General features: G+C 46.3%; 1 long non-coding RNA gene and 1 pseudogene across 2 annotated transcripts in view; one reads left to right on the top strand and one right to left on the bottom strand.

The window, feature by feature from the left end:
• Positions 1–21,357, top strand: part of LOC144178781 (uncharacterized) — a 31,354-nt pseudogene that overhangs the window by 6,377 nt on the left and 3,620 nt on the right. The window contains exons 4-7 of the transcript XR_013324063.1: positions 1,273–1,764; positions 2,997–3,289; positions 18,811–18,996; positions 20,169–20,999. The product of XR_013324063.1 is annotated as an uncharacterized LOC144178781 (transcript). The remainder of the gene's footprint in view (positions 1–1,272; positions 1,765–2,996; positions 3,290–18,810; positions 18,997–20,168; positions 21,000–21,357) is intronic.
• On the bottom strand, positions 4,211–9,569 carry LOC144178783 (uncharacterized). Its single transcript, XR_013324064.1, has 2 exons — positions 5,670–9,569; positions 4,211–4,676 (listed from the first exon to the last, which is right to left on the bottom strand). It is a non-coding gene; the product is annotated as an uncharacterized LOC144178783 (long non-coding RNA).

Genomic DNA, 21,357 nt, shown 5'->3' with positions numbered 1-21,357 from the left:
CTGCACAAAAAGATGACAAGGAAGAAAGTAATCGACATGATACACCCACTTCGCCCAAACCTATACCTTATTAATACATTTTATGTCTGACACTGCAAGCAAAAAAAAGATTTTAAATGGGGTTACACCAGACACAACGTGATGAGCATTTTTTTTTATTCTGCAAAAGGCGAACTTTATTAAATTATCAGTAAGCCAAGAGATTTTGTAAAAATTGTTCGATATTTTAAAGGAGTAGACACTATTTTACGAGTCCGTCTTAACCCATAAAACTATATTTAATTAGTTAAGACGTGTTGCCACTGATGATCTACAGCTTCATTCATGGTATCAGTTTCTGCTTTGGCCGCTAAAAGCCCAGGAGCAGGATGCTGGGTGCTGTCGGGCACACCTAACTTCTTTGCGTCTTTGTCACTATTTTGATGCCTTGTCGTGTGCTTCAAAGGAATGAAGAGGCCACCTTTTGAGACCAGCTATACCTGTTTCCCCTTTATTTCAATTAAAAACTAGTCTCTGAATTGAGGCACTCTGAAACTGCCCAAAGGTGGGGGTGGTAAGGCTGAAGGGACCAAAAGATGCCACAAGCCCCCCTGAAATGTTGACTGTGTGGCTATTTTTGCAGTGAATGTGCTTGTTGGTTTCCTTCTTGACTAATATACATGCTGCTGAGAGGGAAAGGGGCAGACCGCTTTGAGTCTGACAAGCTGGAAGTTTTTTGCAAAATGCCTCTCTAAGCTAGTTTTATGTCACAGAACAGCTGGCCCAAGCTGTTTTCTGGCTGCTCAAAGCTGAGGCAATGATACTGCTTTAAATTGTTCCAAGCAACTTCTATGCCCATCACCGCAGGAAGGCATCTTGACATCTTCATAAAGTGCACCGCATTAATTTTTAGAAGTCATACTGCAGTGTCAGTACTGTACTGCTTTAATTTGTAGTGGTGCATCATCATCTGCTTGCAGCGCCACTATCCTCATCATGAACAGGACTGTGCTCCAGGGCCGGTCGCATGTCTACGCCGCTATCTAAGTTCCGGCCGGGCCTTACGCACCTGAATAAATGTAGGAGAGCCACACAGCGTAACCGAGTCCATGGCTCCCTTTCCTACAACACCGTTTCAAGCACAGGGGCACGCAGCTCAGAAATGACCCGGGCACTCAAGGAACACACGCTACCAAAAGCTTTTCACTGGTGCAGTGGAGGCATGATTTGCCCCACATGCCTCCTCAGTTACACATGCTGCTGTAATCTTTTCTTCATTTTTTTTCTTTTCAGGATGGTGCTCCATAAAACATGGCGTTGTAAACAGAACGCACGAAAGAAGCCATCTGGCAGCAGCGGTGCCTCTTGCCCGGCTAAGATAGATATAAAAATAAAAAAAAACGAACAGGCACACAAAAAAGAACGATCCTTTCTTGAGAAGGCCGAGCCCCCTGCCTGCAGTGATTAGGCTGTGGCACCAAGAGGGCCACAGCCATAGCACCACATCTGCCGATGCCCTGCGGCGTCTGGGTCCCGCCACCACGACCAAGGAGACATTCGTGGGCTACTTCGAAGACGCCATGTCCCCTGCGGAAGCCATCCGGCTCCACGAGAGCAAGCTCCTTGTGCAAGAGGGAGGCTTCACCCTGCTGGCCAATGCTGCTCTCAACCCCCTGCCAGCCGCAGTCTACTACTGGCACAGACTCTGGCGGCAGGAGAATTTTGGCAAGCAGGTGGACCCCCTGGACAAGCTGGCAGAGAAGATGCCAACATACGAAGAGCAAGGTGAGCATGCTGTGTTAACTTGTGCCACAGCTACGGAATGTGGCACTGGAGGAAAAAAAAAGAAGTTTTGTTCAACTCTGCTCAGCATAGCACATGTAGTTCCTGCTCGTGTTAACGGCAGCCATAGGCAGGCTGTGAGAACGCAGCCAAGGAGATTAGAGAACTTCGTTGCAAATGCAACATGGTATGTTACCACTATATTCAGAATTGCTTGGGTTTGGGCGAGTTGGTTTTCCATATCGACTTGAAATTTCAGCTTGAACAAAAAACGATAGGACTTAGGAAGGACTGTGTCCGTGTTTCCTTCCTAAGTCCTATCGTTTTTTGTTCAAGCTGAAATTTCAAGTCGACCACTATATTGTTTGTCAATGTGTTGAATCATAACCTGTTCGCTAATGTGCGCATAATTTGAACCGCCATTGCATTACTGCCTCCAGCATAACAAATGACTGAGGGGGAGAGATACAAACATGCACTTTCTTTATATGAAATAGCTGTACATTCTAAGAAATAGCTCAACATACTAATCACATCGACAAAAATGATGCGGGAGAGTACTAACTGTCCCTATGCAACCCTGTTTGCTCCATAGCATTGGCAAAGGGTACACCAGGTCCCTCTAGGCCGATTCCAATTGCTGCATGGTCTAGCATGGTTTCTCAAAGTCGGTTCCGCAGGCTCCTCCTCGGGGTTCTGTGAGCCACCGATAAATTTTTCCTTGTTCCACGCTCGCCAAGTAACTTATATGGCGAACCCGAGGTGCAGTTGATCTAAGCAACCTCCATTACTCATGCCCAATTGTCAGTAAGCGCATCTCGGTGCATAACACAAATGTGCGAGCTGCGCAATAAATACCGCCAGCAGCTTGTAGGCAGCCAGACTCCGAAAGCGGGCCGCGTGGTTAAACTATTGCACTTGAATCTTGGCCTTATATCCCGATGCGGATTTCTCCTGTTTGGAGATAGGTGCAGCAAGCTTATGTGGTCGTGTAAAGTCAACATTCAAGAGCAATAAATTGGCGAGGGGGGGGGGGGTGTTCCTTGGCACTTAGTGGAGCTTTGCAGGGTTCCCTCGGACCAACATGCCTGAGAACCCCTAGTCTACTGTATCTGTAGCAGGACTCCTTGGCAAGGGATTCATGCTTTTGGTGACTCCTATAACTGCATAAATCTTATTATTTAAAACTGCACGGTGTTATTACCTGCTCGTCATCTACTCTTATCTTTATGCAGGGATTGATGTCCGGCTGAACCGCACCAAGGATGGCGCCTCCTGGGCAGTCCTTGTTGCCACGCCAATTATGAGGCGGGCCCAGCAACTCCACGCAGCACGCGAACTGATTTTTGTTGACTCGACGTCATCCTGTGATGCGACACATGCCACAGTCACAGTTCTGCTGGCTGCAACGAGTGCTGGGGCAGTCCCCATAGCTGTCTTGCTCCACAACGCCCAGACAGCCGAGGCCTACGCCACAGCATTTGCACTCCTCAAGGAGGCCTACCCACTGTGCTTCGGCGGACTCAGCGTAAGTGACATGCACGTGTGGTGCTTTCATTGACAATGTCTTGTCATTTTCTTTTTGAAAGGGTTGTCAAATCTATGTCACAAGTCAATAAGCATGTGTTGCTGAACCTAATGGAAAGATTATAAAAACAATGCACAGGGAAAAGGACCAGTACAATCATGAGGGCATGGTGCAAAATTCTTTTCTTATTTTTTGAGCTTTCAACCAAAGCAGACATTTACTGCCAAGTTTGGTCAAAGGGCAACATTATTGGTCAGCCATTTTCTTCAAGTGCAAAAGACGATAAATTGAAATTGTTATTAAGGGAAAGAACCACCTGGAGGGACAGAAGTACATGTAATTTAAGTATGTGTCTTGACTGATATCTTGACACTGGAGGGTGCATAATTCTAACTTGACCAGGTGGCACGTGCTGGTAGGTCCAATTTTCTGCACAATATAGCAGTGACTCGCAAAGAAAAGCCAGTGCCAACATCTGTAATAAATGGGCGTCTGCCCTTATGTCTCCACTCGGGCACGACATGCAGCTTGGCAGGCAAACACTAAGAAAACATGGACATGTAGGAGCACCACCTCACAACGGCTAGACAAACCCTGCGAATTGTTTCTTATAGTTTCCACGAAGTGGCGCTGCCAATCGGGTGACTGCCCAAGCCGGGAGCACATGCAAAATCTAGGAACAGGAGAGAGCAACAGGGATGTGGCTCTTTCGCCATTTTCGGCTTACACACGACAGGGAATGTTGGCCTGAGAGCATTCATATTTTTGCCGTCAAGAGCAGTGCCATGGTTACCAATGGTGCCACTTTCTGTAGCAGAGGTGGTGCTGAAATCGAGTGCATATTCTGACTTGCCTGCATGCATGAAGCAGCGATGACTGCTTGATGCGCCCCAATTTGCAAAGATGTTCCTCACAGTAGTCTAGAAAGAGACTTGTTTTTTATTGCGCCATTTTGCCACAGGGCATGAAAGTAACGGAAGGTTAAAAAAAATTGGAAAGAAACTGGAGGCAAGTGGCTTTATGCACCACAGAATGCTGTATAGGCCAGTCGCAGCAAGATAGTCCTACAGCAGCTTGTAAAGCTGACCATGCGTCCACTAATGAATATCGGGTGGACGGCCTGGGCGATTTCCTAGGGCTACCAAGTGCTGGGTTCGGGCTGATTGGAGTCCTGGGCATGTCCCCAGGGGGTGGTCCAATGTCGCTTCCGCAGCAGAAGTAGGGCGGTAGGGGCAAGTTGAATTAGTCACCACAAGGCTAGAAGTCCACGTTGCATGAACACCCAAGCAAATTCTCCAGAGCGTGACCACCTCACGGTGGGTTCAACCGCCAGGAAAGTCAGCCCCATGCAGAGGAAGACGGCCACACGTGGAGTGCCGAAGAGAGGCTGTTTTAAAGGGACAGACAACCAATTTTTGTAGAGTATATATTCTCTATCCCAAATGAAAGTGCATCACTTAAAGCACCTTAACGATAAACGGTTTTGCCGATAACGCCCTAGAACTTTTCAAATCGGAATTTTTTAGATCTACGAACCGTATGTGTCCTCCCAAAAATAATGCTGGCAACCATGACACACAGTAGCGTGGCAACATACTTTTGTCTGTATGCCAGATGAAAAGCGATATTTAAAAATTCGTCCCCAGTTAAAGAAAAGTGTGAATCGCAGGCTTCCTTATTCCTTTATGTGCTTTTTTTAATTCACCAGTCTATTTTGCACGAAGGTGCCATCTGCTGGGATGGACAATAGGTAGAATCTGGCTTCACGTTGTGGGGGTCAGAAGTTCGCTTCTCCCCAGGCTTGTCTTTTCTTTTTTTCTTCCGTTGGATTATTTGAAAACTGAAATTGAATACTTTGGCAGAAGAAAGTCCCTGACTCAGGCAGAATCATCAAAGCTTTTTCACTGGGTCTGTTTACTGAACGCTGCCATTGATTCTGAGCATGGATGCTCAGTTATCCACACTGAGAGGAACCCAGCGGCGGCGGGTAGCGTGTCTCAAAAATTTACAAAATAGTGTTTAAAAATACATATACAATTTTAACTATTACAAATACTTGTGTGAAAAGGTTTTCAATAAGTGAATAAACGTTTCAGCAGTTACAGTAGCAGCTAGGTTTTCAGGTCACGTGACGGGGACACATATTGTAGTGTCAAGTTTCGAGAACCGCCACCCTTCCGATTTCAGGAAGTTTGCTGCCAAATTAAAATTATTTCCGCCAATTTGTTTAGAAATTTCTTGTGGTTACCGGGCTATATCAAATGCTGGCTTTTATACGAGCTAGAGAGCATATGCACGACAAAAATCGGTTGTCCGCCCTTTAAGTAGAAGAGCATCCTGCAGTGACAGCTGCAGAAGCGGGAGCGGGTCCGTAGCTTACGGATTATGAGCAGCCAAGTTGGCCTCCAAGTGGGCAGGTGTGCTGCAACATGTCCAGAGGATGCAAACAGGGCACGGGAACGATTTCAGCATCCGGTGCACGTCGAATGTAATGCTCAATGTGCTGTGTACACGCCGCATCTCTCGAGTAGCCTGTGTTGAGTCTGTGTAGATGATCAGGCAAGACGGTGGGGCAACACAAAGACAAGGGCCTAGGGCTGAGCTCTCCTAAAACAAATGGAAGAGGTGCCTCCGTAACATAAGTGCATGTCTGGTTTACAGATGGCATAGCACGGCAAACTAGGCTCGTGTGGATGATACCATTGCCTTCACATGGGCCTAGAGGCCATGGTGTGTCAATAGGGAGGGGTGGGTAGGTCTGATGCACTGGGCAAATACTTTTTATATGCCAGAAAGGCCGGTTGTGAGGGAATACAGTAGAACCCCGCTGTTACATTCCTCACTGTTGCATTTTCCTGGCTGTTACGTTGTGTGCCATCGGTCCCGGCATAGCTCCCATAGGATATAACATATTGCGAACCCCGCTGTAACGTCGCAACTGTGGGCCTGTTACCGTATAATGCGTCGCAACCTGACACTCCAAAGCGGCTTGGGCACCGCCATTTTGGCTTTTGATGAGTCTTGGCCAGGATTTGTTACTAAACAACCTACAAGAAGCTGCAAGCGAGTTGGAGAGGCAGTCACTAGATGGCCATCTGTCGAAAGTGCTATTATGATCATCACTGAGCTTACAACAGAAGTTTTACTTCGGAACGCCGGAAGTGCGTGATGTTAACGCCGCCGCACTGTTGTAATGGTGCCGTGCAGCGTTTTTAGATTGGGTCAGTTGGCAAAGAGCATGGCCTTCCAGTACCGCGGCACGGGCCGATGCTGCTGCCGGTGCGGTACCGTTGAGATCGGTCTCGATGCATCGTCTGCTGCTCCTTCCTTGCCACTCTCGGCACTTTCTACACCACCCATACCGTCACTTGTGCCAGTCCTTCTACACCGCCTTTCTGCAAACTGCACTTTCTACACCACCCATACAGGCGGTCGGAACGGCTAGCACGTGGTACGGGGATTTCACGACGCTCGATTTTGTTGTCGACCTTCATGAGTAAGGTGACGACGAGCGAGTAGTACAATGATTTTGCGACGACTATCATGACTTGACGCCCGTCTTAATTGCTCTTGGCAACACTGAATGTGCACATGAAAAATGCAAAAAAACACCCCTACATTTGGTGGAACGGGCAGAAATGAAGTGGGCAACAATGGAGTTCCAGATAGGGGGTCATTTAAAGGAGTACTGGCACGAAATTTCAAAGCTGAGATAACTATGTAGAATGCTTCCTTTTTATCAGGAGATATCTCCCAGCAAGTTTCAACAGCAACCGTTCAGTGAAGCGTATTTAAAATCCATTTTAATCTTCGCCCGCACGAGAAAGCCCAGAGCGGACCGACATGACATCATCTGCTACTTGCCCCAAACTGCCGACGTTGGGGCTCCCGTGACGAAGCCGACGCACTGGCTGTGGTTGGCGCACGCTGCTCGGGCGTGTGTACACGTCATGATTTTGGGACTGACGTCATGCTGCCCGGGCCTGTGGGGACGGTGAAGACCTCGGCCGGTCTGAGTGCGCGCACACTACCAGAGCGGCAGTGATACGGCAAGAATGGTGACGTCACGTGATACCTCCTGTCATGGCGGCCGCTCGGCGTTCGTTTTGTCGAAACCGAAACTGACACGAATAAACGATGCCGTAAATGAATGTTTACACTGCGCTCGACCGTCTAATCTGTCATTCTATGATTAGTGGGCTGGTAGGCATGCATAGCAGCGAAAAAAACAACACAACAAAATTTCGTCTCAGTACTCCTTTAATGACGCCAGTAAGACGCCGACCCATTTTCGTGGCTTTCCTCACTCTTTCGTTTTCCCAGCTGTTACGTTTTCTTTTCCCGGTCCGGTGGAAAACGTAGTAATGGGGTTCCACTGTATTATGGTCAGGCTGAGGGCTCTATGTGGACAACCTAAGGTCACCAACTGCTGTTGTTTCAATACGCATGAACATTATGAACTAGGGCCTAACACTGAAAAGAGAGCTTTTGGCATTCTTTGAGGTGGAAAGCATCACGCAAAAATTGTGAGGAAGAAGTGGAAAGAAAGGAGTTCGCTTGATCGCTAGCTTTAACAGAAAGGGTGAATGAGGTGAAAATGCCCTTAATATCATTTGGAAGGTGACAGCTGCAGCAAAAAAAGTGCCTAAACTAATTGGTGCGCCAACGAGCACCGACAACGAATGCTAGCACAGTATGATAAAACAACGTACAACTACGCTGACGAAAGCTATTTGGCATCAGCTGAAAGGCCCTTGGCAAATGGTTCAGCCACCACCTAATACCGGACAGGCATCCCAATGTGCCGTCGGCACAACAGTCAAGCTTCTATAGGTTCAAAGGCAACAAAAAGCTCCTGCAACTGAATGAGGACACCTGCACTATTCAGACCTTCCCAAGTAGACATTATACCGGGTCATGCTGCCAATATCCAGTATTTTACAATTCCACCTCATTGACTGCACCAACTGTTGTTGCCCACAAGGTGTCCCAATGGACGGACTAAACACTTTGCTGCACAGAGTGCAGCAAGGCTTAATGAAGGCACATGGCTAAGGCACAAGGCTGCTGCGTAACCGGGATTGCACTTGCATTGAACCAAACATTAAATACAAGGCACAGTGTTCACACTGGCTTACCTGGCTGTTGTAATAACCCCACAGGCATCATAGGCTGTAGGGGAACAATGTATGCGCATTCAGAAGGCAGTGTTGAAGATCACAAAGCAGAGACAGAGATTTTCATCCTTAAGTCACGTAGTGTGGGATCCACTATCCTAGCAGAAGGCTTCCCTCTTTAGTTGGCTGTACATGCTAGAGCAATCAAAGCAGCATTAGTGTGAAGAAACAAACACATGGCAGCATGGAAGCAACCGTTATCGAACGAAGGCAGCAGTTCCTTAGTCTCGAGCACTATCCGTGCTTTGCTCCTGTGTAAATGATGTCGCCATGAGTACTTAATCTTTTTTGAACTCACAAGCTAGAAATAACAGCGCTTTATCTTCTAAATACCAAACCCAGTCCACCAGCATTATTTCTTATCAAGAACACCCAACATAAGCTCAGCGCCCTCCTTTGGGCAGTATTTACACGTCTCAAACACGTCTATGGGCAGATATTGCGTGGCACCCTACCTTTGACTTCACTAAAAGAAAGCCTGGAAGCTTGGGTTATTCATGAATGCACTAATAACTCTACAAATAACCCACGCATGAATGCTTGGGTTATTCGTAGTAACAATGTGTCTCATTAGCGGCATGTTTGTCGGCTAGGTGATGAGGAAATTGCTTTTGAACTACTTGTTCTGAACAACACAATTACCCTTTTCGACCACTTGTTCTGAATAACGTTTTTGCATTTGTCGTAATAAAGTCTAGCGATGGAGCACTTGAGGGCTGCTAAACTGATGCCAGGCACGACCATAACTGAGATGATAACGTCACCTTAGGGAAAGAAATCAAGCACTACGCAATCACACCTCGCCACTGCTCTGCGTGCACTACAGCGATACTGCGGCAGGGTTATTACAAGCGTGCCACAGTATACCGTGGAGATAATCTTGACAAAATATAGTTCACAAGTTCATAATTAGTCCTTACCGACCGTCTGTCGCCGGCGTTCGCCGTGATATAATTGCCTGTGTGACCGTCCGTAAGGGCGCCGCCATCTTGGAACGCTTGACCTGGCTTGGCTGAAGCTCGTCTAGCGCACTGCGTTCCCACAACACGTTCACAGAAAATTTCTTTACATGTCTTTGCACGTGACGCCGGTTGTTTCCCCTAAAATAAACTTGCATGGTTATTTTTGAATTAATGAAAAAAACTGCCGTCGCAGGAGTTCTATTTGCAATGGCGGCGCCATCTATCCAGTGCTAGACCAAACAGTGCTGGTTACGTGTTTTGTTTTCGTGTGGATAGGTGGCGCCGCTTCCAGATGCGCGCACAGATTTAGGCTGTCCCTATCCGCACGCCTCGCGCGGATTATTTTTAAAACTGTCCGCACGCCTCGCGCGGATAATTTTTAAAACTGTCCGCACGCCTCGCGCGGATAACTTTCGAAACTGTCCGCACGCCTCGCGCGGATAACTTTTAAAATTGTCCGCACGCCTCGAGCCCGAATGCAGCGCCGTGTGCCAAGTTATTATGGACGCCCCAGTTTCTTCCTCTCTCAACTTGGATGCTACCCGCGTGTTACGTTGTTGTGGCCGGTTACTTAACCCAAGTGCAGCGTTGGTCTGCTAACGCTCAGCTTCACGTTGCGTACTGTCCTGAGCCAGCTCACGGGTGAAGCCGGCGTGCCAAGCCTTCGTCGGACGACTAGAAACGGCGACCACGACGACACCGATCCATCTCCTGAAGAATCCAGGACGAAATTTGCCATCGTTCGTTCTGCACTTCCTCTCCTACAAGTCGCGTTGCCATCAGCAATAACATGCAACAATGTGCCAGAGATCACCACACGAACAAATGCCGTGCTGTGATATGGCGGCGAATACAGTGAGGTGAATATGATTGTGTGCATCGGGGCGTAGAGCTCGACGTACTGCCACGTTCGGCTTGTGATTGCGGTGACGGCGTAGTACATGGTAAATGCGCGAATGAGGTGTGTACGTGGTCCAGTGCAGGGTGTGTTCTCTGTGGTATCGCCCTTCATGTCGGCGCATTCGGCGGCTAAGTGCGATGCTTGCACGGGCAGCGACATGGATCAGCGGGAAGCTTAAAGGGGCCATGCAGAAACGCAGGTTTGGTTCATTCGAAAGGTTGCCTCGTTAGATACATACTGACACCATTATTAACGTAAACGTCACTCAAATAAGCTATATAATTATAAAAAAGGGAATGGCCGTGTGACCCACAAGCTCATTTCACGCAGCAGAACCCATGATGTCATACACGCCAGCACTGGGATTGGCTGAGGCCGGCAAAAGCAAGCACAAATTAGGCAGAGCTTATAAGTTTGGGGAACAAGCTATTTGCGCTCAAATTTGGGGCACATTATTTTTATAGAAATAAGAATGGTGGGATAAACGGTGGAAGTTATGAAAGCACATGTAAACGTATAAGTATTGATGCGTACTGCTATTGGTACTGCACGCACTGTGCTTGTTTTAGCTGCACTGCACTGCGGCTCTTTGGGGTTGTCTCAGACAACATTGGCCGATTGGTGTAAGCAACGGCGTATTACAGGCCATATTTGTCAAGCGAGCACCATGTGTCACGGAACGATTATTTTCTCCCTTAACAAAAACAAGCCAGATACAAATATGGTCAAAAACAAAGCAAAGGCAGAAAACGGCCCGCTACGGTATGCTGGCACTATCTAGGTTGACTAACGGTAAGCAAGTCTCCGCTTCGCACCAAGTTTAGCTTGAAGACCCACTCTGATGTTGTCGTTGCAGATGTCATTAAAACTCACAGTTTGATGTGAGAATCAAAATTTTAACTTAAATTGATTATTTTGCAGCGAACAAAGCATCGCTTCCTTCCGTACAAGCACTGGGGGCACTATAAAACGTGAAATCTTTTGAATAAAATAAACTTGTACCATGTCTGCATAGAAGTGCACCTTCTGCAGCTGCGACTGCCCTACCTGGACTAATTACACCCAGTAACGGCACAAGATGACGGTTTTAACAGATAAGCCATCCGCACTGTCGCAGTGCTTTGGTGTCCGTCTATTTCCTTGTGCAGGAACACACCCAGCTCAGCATTATCATGGACTTTGTAAATGAGAGCAAAAAAGAGCGATGGTCCTCCAGTTGCGAGTGGCCTTGGTGCTATATTCATTTTCACGGCGAGCCTCCTCACGCCTTCCCTTGTGGTGTTTTAGAGCCATTGCTACTATTTCTCTGGCCCACTTTGTGTTGCACACAGAAGCAGCCATTCCACTGAGAGGAGGGTGAATCACCTTTGCAAGCCTCACCCATCCCGACGTGAAGTTACCTGTACTCATTCTCTAAGACGTACGCTGTGCTGTCAATGCTGTAAGCACTGTACAACACAGGATAATGTCTATGCTAGTTCAATCAACACAGTGAAGCGCTTGAGGTAACTGGATGATGCTTTCGAGTCTGCCAGCATATACGGTCGCAGTTCAAGATCTCTATACAGTAGTTACAAGAGCGCAGCCTGAATGTTTGTAACCACTTTGCCGACCACACTTTCCCTTCGCCTTATGTGAATCCTTGCCAAGTAACTGTCATCAGGTCCTGTTGCCTTCTGTAGCTCAAAAATCTCTGCCCTCTAATGTCCTGCTACATCTGCTCCCTGCCTTGTACTGTTTCCAGCAGGAGGAAGATTCTCCCACACAAAGGCAGTCTAGACCGGCCGACCTATGGCTGGGGAGGGTGCTGATCCTTCACTGTGGAACCAAGGCCATTCTTGGCGGTGTGTGCAGTGAAGGTAGTCTATTGATTGTTGGCCTGTGTGAGGGACTGCTGATAGCACTGCATATACTCCACCGTTCCCGCTATCATTACTGTTCACTGCCCTTTCCTTTACCGCCATTTCTACCCTTTTGCTCACTTTCTTCTCAATCCCTTTTAGGTCTCCCTGTTTTTACACTAAAAGGCAACTTGTGAAGGAAGAAAAAAATGGGTAGGAGGAGTAGAAAAAACTTAGAAGCCAAATAGTGTTCAACAGAAGTCGTTATGCGACATTGGCAGGGGTTTTCAATTATCAGTCCTGGACTCTCTGCGTACTCCCCAAGAGGCAATCTGACATTTCTTGTTCGCATGTATTCCTGTGGTGTGGAGAACCTTGCGACTACCCGTGGACAACAGGTAAAATGTCACTGTAAATACCCAGTATATGGCTCAGGAATTAAGTCAACTTAATGCATATAGATGAGACTGAATATTTGTCACTTGAAAAATCTTCATATTCTTCACATTTGGCTCCATGTTAGCTCCTTCTGCACTGGCAGGTTCCAGTGTACCATTTTCAATCAAGTAGCTTGCTGAAAGATACCGAACACTTTCCAATATCAACTTCAGATTAGTTATAGTGCAGGGGGCAGTTTGTAATGCATGCAAAAGCCAGAATGTTTTCATGGCTAAAGCTATGGCTACGTGATAAATCCAGCATGTGTAACATCAGTTGTTAGGCCAGCGGCCGTCCTTATGTTTCTTCTCCTCTCTTCGTTTCGTTTGCACCGATTCCATCCAAAAGACACTGTCTAAATGTATGCACAGCTTCATCTAACAACTAGGCCATAAACTACTGTTCAGGCTAACAGCAGCCACCCGGAGTTAACATCTGTGGAAGAGAAGGTAAGGAGCATGATCCACAAAAAAAATTTGAAAACGACATGAGGCTGTTAAAAAAATCTTATTGTGCTCAACTTCTTGCAGAAAAACATTAGTAGTGCGTGAAAGCGGATTTCAGAGATTAGTTTATCTTCGGCGTTTCCTTCAGTAAAGTTTTACCAGAGTCCGTCAATGCTTTGACGGACTCTGGTTTTACTAAGGCTGCTCTCATTTCACAAGCTGACATCGCAAGTATGGCGAGTTTAGCAACAGCACTGCCTCGACATTGAAATTGTATAATGTAAGGTGTTTCAACTGTGATGATTCCTGCACTCAATAAAATGCAACAATCATGCGCTTAACAATCGCATATCACTCCACATTACTACCCCTCCTTTTGCATAATAACACTAAAAACTACTGCATTCTAATTGTACTTGACATGAATGAAAACAACCTCTGGGCACCTTTCTCTGGCACCGATGTCACCTATTTCCCTTCTCATTACAAAATTATGAACAAGGTAATGGTCCTTTTATAACAGCCTGAAACGAAACTTTGTGTTTAATTTTTCCTTTGTGCTGAGTGAAGAGTGGGTGCTACTAAGCCACCTATGTCGAAAACAGCCCTGGGGAGGTATTCTCGAGTTTTGTCCCTTTTGCATCCCTTTCAAAAGTGTCCCTTTTGGCGAGCCCTGATTGACTAAAAGCCAACAACCAGAAGTGACGTAACGCAAGCGCGGCAAACCTACTGCCAACCTTCTTCCATGCTGCCAATGTCCACCTCTTCACCAGAAGTTACGTCACGATGAAAGGGACGCAAAAGGGACGTTTTCAAAAGGGACAGTTACGAGAATACCGCCTCTATTCTCATCTTACTTGCCCCTGTGAAAAATAAAGGCGATTTAAGGTCACAGGGTAAGCCCTATACTACCCATGCATTTTTGGCCATTTCAAGGTACACTTTTATCGGCATCTACTAAAGGCATCTACATAATGCGTACATGATTTTCTTTCAAATTTGGGGCTGTTTTAACTGTACCAGAATTACTAAAATCACACTAAAATTACAATGTTTACGAATTTCTTTCCGCCAGTATCTAAATTTTGGCTTACTTTACATATTAAAAATTTTGTAACAAGAAAACCAGTGGGTGCATATTTTCAATTCTGGCACAGTAGATGTCACAACATGTAGATGACAGGAAAAAAGTATCGGCCGGTTCTCCTGGAAGATATAGGAAATAATGGTACCTACGTGAAAAACAGTTTTGAGATAATTGAGTTAAAAAATAAGAAATGAGGCGAAAAACCACTTTTTTGCCACAAACACCACTCAAGTCATTTATTTAGTAAGCACCAGCTTCATAATCACCGTCGAAATCATGTTTTCGCTTTTCAGCCAGTCGTCTGTCCTGCCTTGCCTATTTAGTCGGCTGTTGTGCAGCTCTGTTCACAAAGTATCTTTACGAACAGAGTCAACCTCTTTTAGCCACTTGTTGGTGCTGTTGCGCACAGGGTTCATTCCGAATTATTTCGAATGCTGGCTCTTGCAATGCTACCATCACTGAATGAAAGACCAGCACCCAATGTTGCAATCCTGAGAGGGTGAAGCCCAACAAAGACATTTTTTGGTGCGTGGCTTTGAAGCACAAATGTGGTAAAAACATGATGCACAGTATCTCTGGATTGCCTTGGATGAAACATCAGCTATGCAATGGCTTCCAAGCAACTTCTTAATACAGCTCATTCTAAACTAAGTGTTTTGATCTGGAGCTGGGAGGTTCTTGATGGAAAAAATGATAATAAACACGGAGCACATTCTAAAATCGGACATGGTCACTTTCTACTTGCTCACAGAAAAACTGTTTTTTAGGCAGAAATACAACCTTGGAAAATGTGCATAAGAAGGTGTACTTCCCTAATAGCAAAGACAAAAAAAGTCACTTTTTTAAGAAATTTGGCTTACCCTTTGCCCTTAAAGGACTACTGACATTAAATTTCCAATTTGAGCAACTGTACAAATAGCTTATTGTGTGTATGTAATCTTTCAGAAGTTGGAACTTTACTGTTTCATAAAACAATTTCAATCTTTGCGCATATTCAAAATGCGAAAGACACTTTAAGATATGCGACATCTGATGTACGCCATGGTCACCAAGAGAGAGATAAAGGGGGCTCTGCAATGTGAACTGGTGAGGTCAGCCCTGCTAGTGACAAGGCTTGCTACGCCACATGGGCTTGCAATGCCAGACTACAATGAGTGGTGAATGCTGGACATTAGGGGTACAGCAGGGAGAAGACAAACCAGAAACGTTAAAAACGAGAAACAAGGAAATACTGCTAGCAGAGTCCAGTGCGTAAAAAGTACATTTTAAAGGAAATCATTAATGTAAACTGAATCAAAATACAAAGTAAATACAAAGTAAACGGTGCAAAAAAGGGAAGAACACCAACCCAAGAAAAAGAAATTGATAAACACCACAGCATGAGAGAGTACATATCTTCAGACACTTGCACTGCCTATGGTCTAAAGAGATATGTCCAGTTCAGTCTCGTAGGAAGAAACGAACATTGTGAATAACTTCTCTTTTAATATGTGTGCTGTTTCATGCACACATAATACAAAAGATTAATGGATACATCCTCTCTAGAAAGAACTCTCAAAGGCACACTGTGATGACTATGATATAATCTCCCTTCTCAAGAGTGAATGTATACATTGGTGGCACAGGTTGGACAAATGGAGAATTTTTGGCTAGGGGTCAACACATATCACATTATGTGACAAAGTGTACAACAGTGGCAGTGTGTTGGTTCTGCACAAGAGAAAAAAACAGCGTAGCTGGAACAACTACAAAGAAAAATGTGACACACCCAGTACTCGTGTGATGAAATGCTTTCCAGTGCCCTCTTTGGCATCATAGCAGACCTTGAGTTGTGTACAAGTTTGTTGAGAAGCTTTGTATATCTAAGGCCGCATATTGCGCATGTGCTAGTGCCAGTAGGCAGTGTTCTCCAGCCTGCACCCCACCCTGCCCTGGGAAGCCGCATCTAGAAGTCTGAAATGCATAACCCCTTTCCTTCTTTCCCGCCCTGTGTCCACTATATAAATAGGATCCTCCTGCCCCACTTGCCCTACACCCAACTGCCCTTCACACCCCATGAGTATGACCCCTTTACTGGGAGTGCCATCCACCATACCTGCCTAAGCTACCACATCACCTCCTGGAAAGACTGGCTGAATGCGGATCAGATAATGGACGAGAAGTCGATGCAAGAACTTCTGGCAGCCCACTGCCTTTGGGTTAGTGAGGGACTCTGGGAGATTTGCGGACTGGCCGCCTCCTAATGAAGATTAAGAGACAGCCAGCCAGCCTGGACTAGGGATGCCTAGATAGTAGTTTTTTCTCTCTCTCTAGGCATGAATACCACATTTATAATGTTTCGACGCGCTCATAACCGCAGAGCATACAATGTGCCGCTACTCAGAAAGAATGTGGCAATGCTGCATGTTGTTGAAATGCATCAGACTCGCTTCATATAACAGCAGTTTCCATGAAAGCGAGTGCTTTAAAGTGGAGCAGTTGTAATTAAAACCAAATTTTTTGGCATGAAGTCCACTTTAAGACTGATTTTTTGTACGCAGCGTTTTGGAAGGGTCTTTGGCACCTCACCACATCTAGCATAGCTAGGACATCACGGGCGAGCTATTTGGTAAACCATAATGCTCACAATAGAAATAACGGGCAGATTAAATGACAGCAAACAGCGCTTCTTTCTTCTCCTTTTCCATGAGTTGTTTTTATTTTGTGCTGTGAGCATTATTCTACGCACCCTCGTGTTACGTTAATAATGGTGTCAGTATGTATCTAACGAGGCAACCTTTCGAATGAACCAAACCTGCGTTTCTGCATGGCCCCTTTAAGCTTCCCGCTGATCCATGTCGCTGCCCGTGCAAGCATCGCACTTAGCCGCCGAATGCGCCGACATGAAGGGCGATACCACAGAGAACACACCCTGCACTGGACCACGTACACACCTCATTCGCGCATTTACCATGTACTACGCCGTCACCGCAATCACAAGCCGAACGTGGCAGTACGTCGAGCTCTACGCCCCGATGCACACAATCATATTCACCTCACTGTATTCGCCGCCATATCACAGCACGGCATTTGTTCGTGTGGTGATCTCTGGCACATTGTTGCATGCTATTGCTGATGGCAACGCGACTTGTAGGAGAGGAAGTGCAGAACGAACGATGGCAAATTTCGTCCTGGATTCTTCAGGAGATGGATCGGTGTCGTCGTGGTCGCCGTTTCTCGTCGTCCGACGAAGGCTTGGCACGCCGGCTTCACCCGTGAGCTGGCTCAGGACAGCACGCAACGTGAAGCTGAGCGTTAGCAGACCAACGCTGCACTTGGGTTAAGTAACCGGCCACAACAACGTAACACGCGGGTAGCATCCAAGTTGAGAGAGGAAGAAACTGGGGCGTCCATAATAACTCAAAGAAAAAGAAACTTGGCACACGGCGCTGCATTCGGGCTCGAGGCGTGCGGACAATTTTAAAAGTTATCCGCGCGAGGCGTGCGGACAGTTTCGAAAGTTATCCGCGCGAGGCGTGCGGACAGTTTTAAAAATTATCCGCGCGAGGCGTGCGGACAGTTTTAAAAATAATCCGCGCGAGGCGTGCGGATAGGGACAGCCCAGATTTATATGCTTAGCTTTTTTTTTTTTATTACTGTGTTGTCTTGCAGAAGATATCAGCTCAAACGTTGCCGTTTTGTCTGAAAAATGCTTTCATATTTGAACGAGCCGACAACCCCCGAGGTGGGGGGAAGGAGGTTGAACGTCGGTCTGATTTCTGGAAGAACAAAGAAACTAATGGAAAACTAACCTCCATTCTACAAATTCCTGTGATTTATCCTTTGGTCACAGGGCGTTGTGGGAAGCTATGGTGGGAAGGGTAGAGGTGAAGGGCAGGAGATTGGAAAGGGGAAGTGAAGAGTAGGATAGGGAGTGGAGATGAGGAAGGGAAGTGGGAGGAGCAGGATGAAGTGGGAATAGGAGGGAGGGGGGGGGGGGGGGGCTTATTTGTTCGACAGGCAAGACTGAAATGCTGAGATACATGGCCAGTTTTTCTAATAACCTTTTGAGCTTGCAATTTTGGGAAATACGTTCGTGTACTGCAGCCTGACTGGCACCTCAGTAGCTGATATATTAATCTGTACTAAAACGTAAATGTTTGTAACTCTCCATGAGTTCTGTAAATGAATGGTGGTTTTCGAAAAGCTAATGGGAGCAGCACACTCTCCTGCTGTTTGGCACACAACTGCCTTTTGGACAAATTACCATAAAAATTTTAAGGAACATAACAAAAACCTATTTAGAGCAAATGAAATTGACCTAAGAAGGGAGCTTGAATTGCATTTTCATAAGCACATCATCATCATCATCACCATCATCACCAGCCTATCTACGCCCACTGCAGGGATAAAGGCCTCTCCCATTATTCTCCAATTACCTCGGTCCTGTGCCAACTGTGACCAATTTATCCCCGCAAACTTCTTGATTCATCTGCCCATCTAACTTTCTGCCGCCCCCTGCAGCGCTTGCCTTCTCATAAGCACAGGCACACCTTAAATGATAAGCGCACCACAAATGTTACGCTTGATTTTAAAATTTTACGCTTCGACAGCTACACACGTAATCATGTGCATACAGTACATCACTTCATTTATATTATCATTGCTATTTTTGTTGCCCCATTTATAGGCCCCTGGAGCATTCATGACAGACAATTCTGCTGCTGAAAAAGCAGCTCTGAGGACCACCTGGCCCGAAGGAAGGCAGCTTCTGTGCCATTTTCATGTGGCACAGGCAGAATGGCGGTGGTTGACGGCTGCTCGAAACAATGTTGAGAAAGACCAAAGGAGAGCTTTGATGACGAAATTTCAGCAGGTTCGTGTTTCCCATGTATTTTCGTGGCAGTACCAATGCATGAGTGGCAATGACATGGCCATGTTACGGTCTTCCAGGTAACTAGGCACATTTATACAAATGATGAAAGCAGTGTACATTTTCATTGTACTACGGACTGGCTGTTAACATGCTGCTAAAATTTAGTCCGGGCAAGAACACTGATTTCATTACACTTTATGCATTTAAAATGACAAATTTTAAGTTTTTAAATTTACTTTGTAGATGTTAATGTTTGCATGTTTTTATGTATAAATGTTTATATTTAAAAGGACCTGAAAAAAGCTATAATGAGTATGCAGATGTTACACAAGAAAGAAGTCTGGCAGGAAATGAACATGGAACCATTGCCGTTGAACCTAGCCAAATTCATGAGAGTAGTATCAGCGTAATGGTTTAGATACAGGTCTTTGGCTTGCCTCAAAGGTTGAGTGCGAAACTTAGTTTTATGATTAGTAATCTTTTGCCCACTTGAGCCTACATGAACTCTCAATGTCCTAATGACACTACAGGCAATGGTTTTTAACATTTCGATTCAGACAGCATAGCATTTTTATCAAATTACCTAACAATGTAGGCGTAGATTTTATGGCGTCCACACATGCAGGAAAAAATGCAATGTGGAAAAAACCAGTTTATAAGGACAAAGCTTTTTGCGAAATCAAACATATATCACCACTTGCACCAAACCACAAATTCCTGCCTGGAAAGTTAGGGTTAAAGAGGTCAGAACAAACGCAAATATGTATCACCAAAGCAAGTGCATATTGCCACTTGTGTCAAAGCTATGTGTATCTGTGAATGTATGATGTAGTGCATGATTTAATGTGCGCTTGATAAGGCAAACAAGCACGTGGGGTTCGAAAACAAACGCCCTGATGTGCATGCTATTAGCAGGCCTGCCGTTCAAAATATGACTTACAGTAGAAGCTTAGACATCCCGTCGCTTAGATTTGTGTATTATGAATAGATTAGTTATCAATAAGCACCATCTTCAAAATCAGTATGGTCAAGATAAAGGTGTGTGTGTGTGTGTGCAGTCAATGCTCAAGGAACGTGAAATCCCTAGAAAATTTTCACCTAAATTCCGTTACGTCTGTGTGATGTGCTAGAATGCTTTGTGTTCTAATTTTTTATGCATTGACTTCTCTCAGATCATGTATGCCACCAGCGTGGAGGGCCTCAACAAAGCCATCGAGGGCCTTCGGGGCAGCAGCCACGAGGGCTACAAGGCGCGTGTCGAGGCCTTCTTGCAGCAGCAGCAGGGGGAGTGGTTGTTGCTGTGCCGTGCAGACCTAACTACACGAGGCCACAACACCAACAACTTTGCAGAAGCCTCCATCAGGATTCTGAAAGACATTGTGTTGTCGCGGACGAAGGCGTTCAATGCTGTGGCACTTGTGGAGTCGGTTGGCCAAGTGATGGAGGAGTACTTCAAGAGCCGCATCCTGAAGCACGCCAACAACCGGGTCTCCACGCACCACCTGCTCTACCACAGCCTGCTGAAGAGGATGCCTGAAGAGGCTGCAGCGCACATTCGAGTGCTCGGAGACGGCTGCTTCTCCGTACCCAGCTCCAGTGGCAACGGCGAGTGGTACGAGGTGTGGGGCCACACAGGCCTGTGCACGTGCCCAGCTGGCAACTCAGGGGCATTCTGCAAGCACCAGGCCCTGGTGCACAAGCACTATGGAGGGCTTTTCCCGAATTGCCCTGCACTGACGGCCGAGGACAGACATGAGCTGGGGTGGCTTGCACTTGGCAGTGAGTGCCCGAGCATTGACTATTTCATGGCATCGGGTGACGAAGTGACGCCAAGCCAACGTGCTTCCTTGGCGAGGTGTCAGAATGGTGAGCCCGTGGCCTGTAGCAGCCAGGACTTTCCGCCAGAACCGGCGGCCAGTCCGTGCCAGGAGGAGCAACCGGAACAGGATGCCTTGTGTGATGCGCTGCCATCCACATCAGGTTCGCAGCAGCAAGACAGGAAGGTATGTGCGCCATTCCACAAACCAGTCTCATTTCACTAGGCATATTAAATTGTCCCCGCAATAAATAGCCTAAATTAATACACCAAAAAGGTAACTGCCACAAAATTTCCTAGCTCGAAAACCGCACTGAAGCGCAACAAAAGAACACAAACAAGACAAGCACTATCCCATATGTGCTGTTATGCTCTCAAGTATTTTCTATCAGTTATCAGGAAACCTATGTCCAATGTTGCGCTAGGTTGTGATACCACCCACGCACTCCTTGGTGTTTTTTTCGCGCTGTGTTGCTAATGGATTACCAACTAGCCGGAACCCTCGCGCTTTTATTTATATTGAACACCATTCTGCTGAATTTGCC

The sequence above is a fragment of the Haemaphysalis longicornis genome, unplaced genomic scaffold (assembly GCF_048455015.1).
Source record: "Haemaphysalis longicornis isolate Haplotype H1 unplaced genomic scaffold, Haemaphysalis longicornis Haplotype H1 scaffold_4, whole genome shotgun sequence".
Lineage (NCBI taxonomy): Eukaryota > Metazoa > Arthropoda > Arachnida > Ixodida > Ixodidae > Haemaphysalis > Haemaphysalis longicornis.
This window is presented reverse-complemented; position numbering and strand designations above follow the sequence as displayed.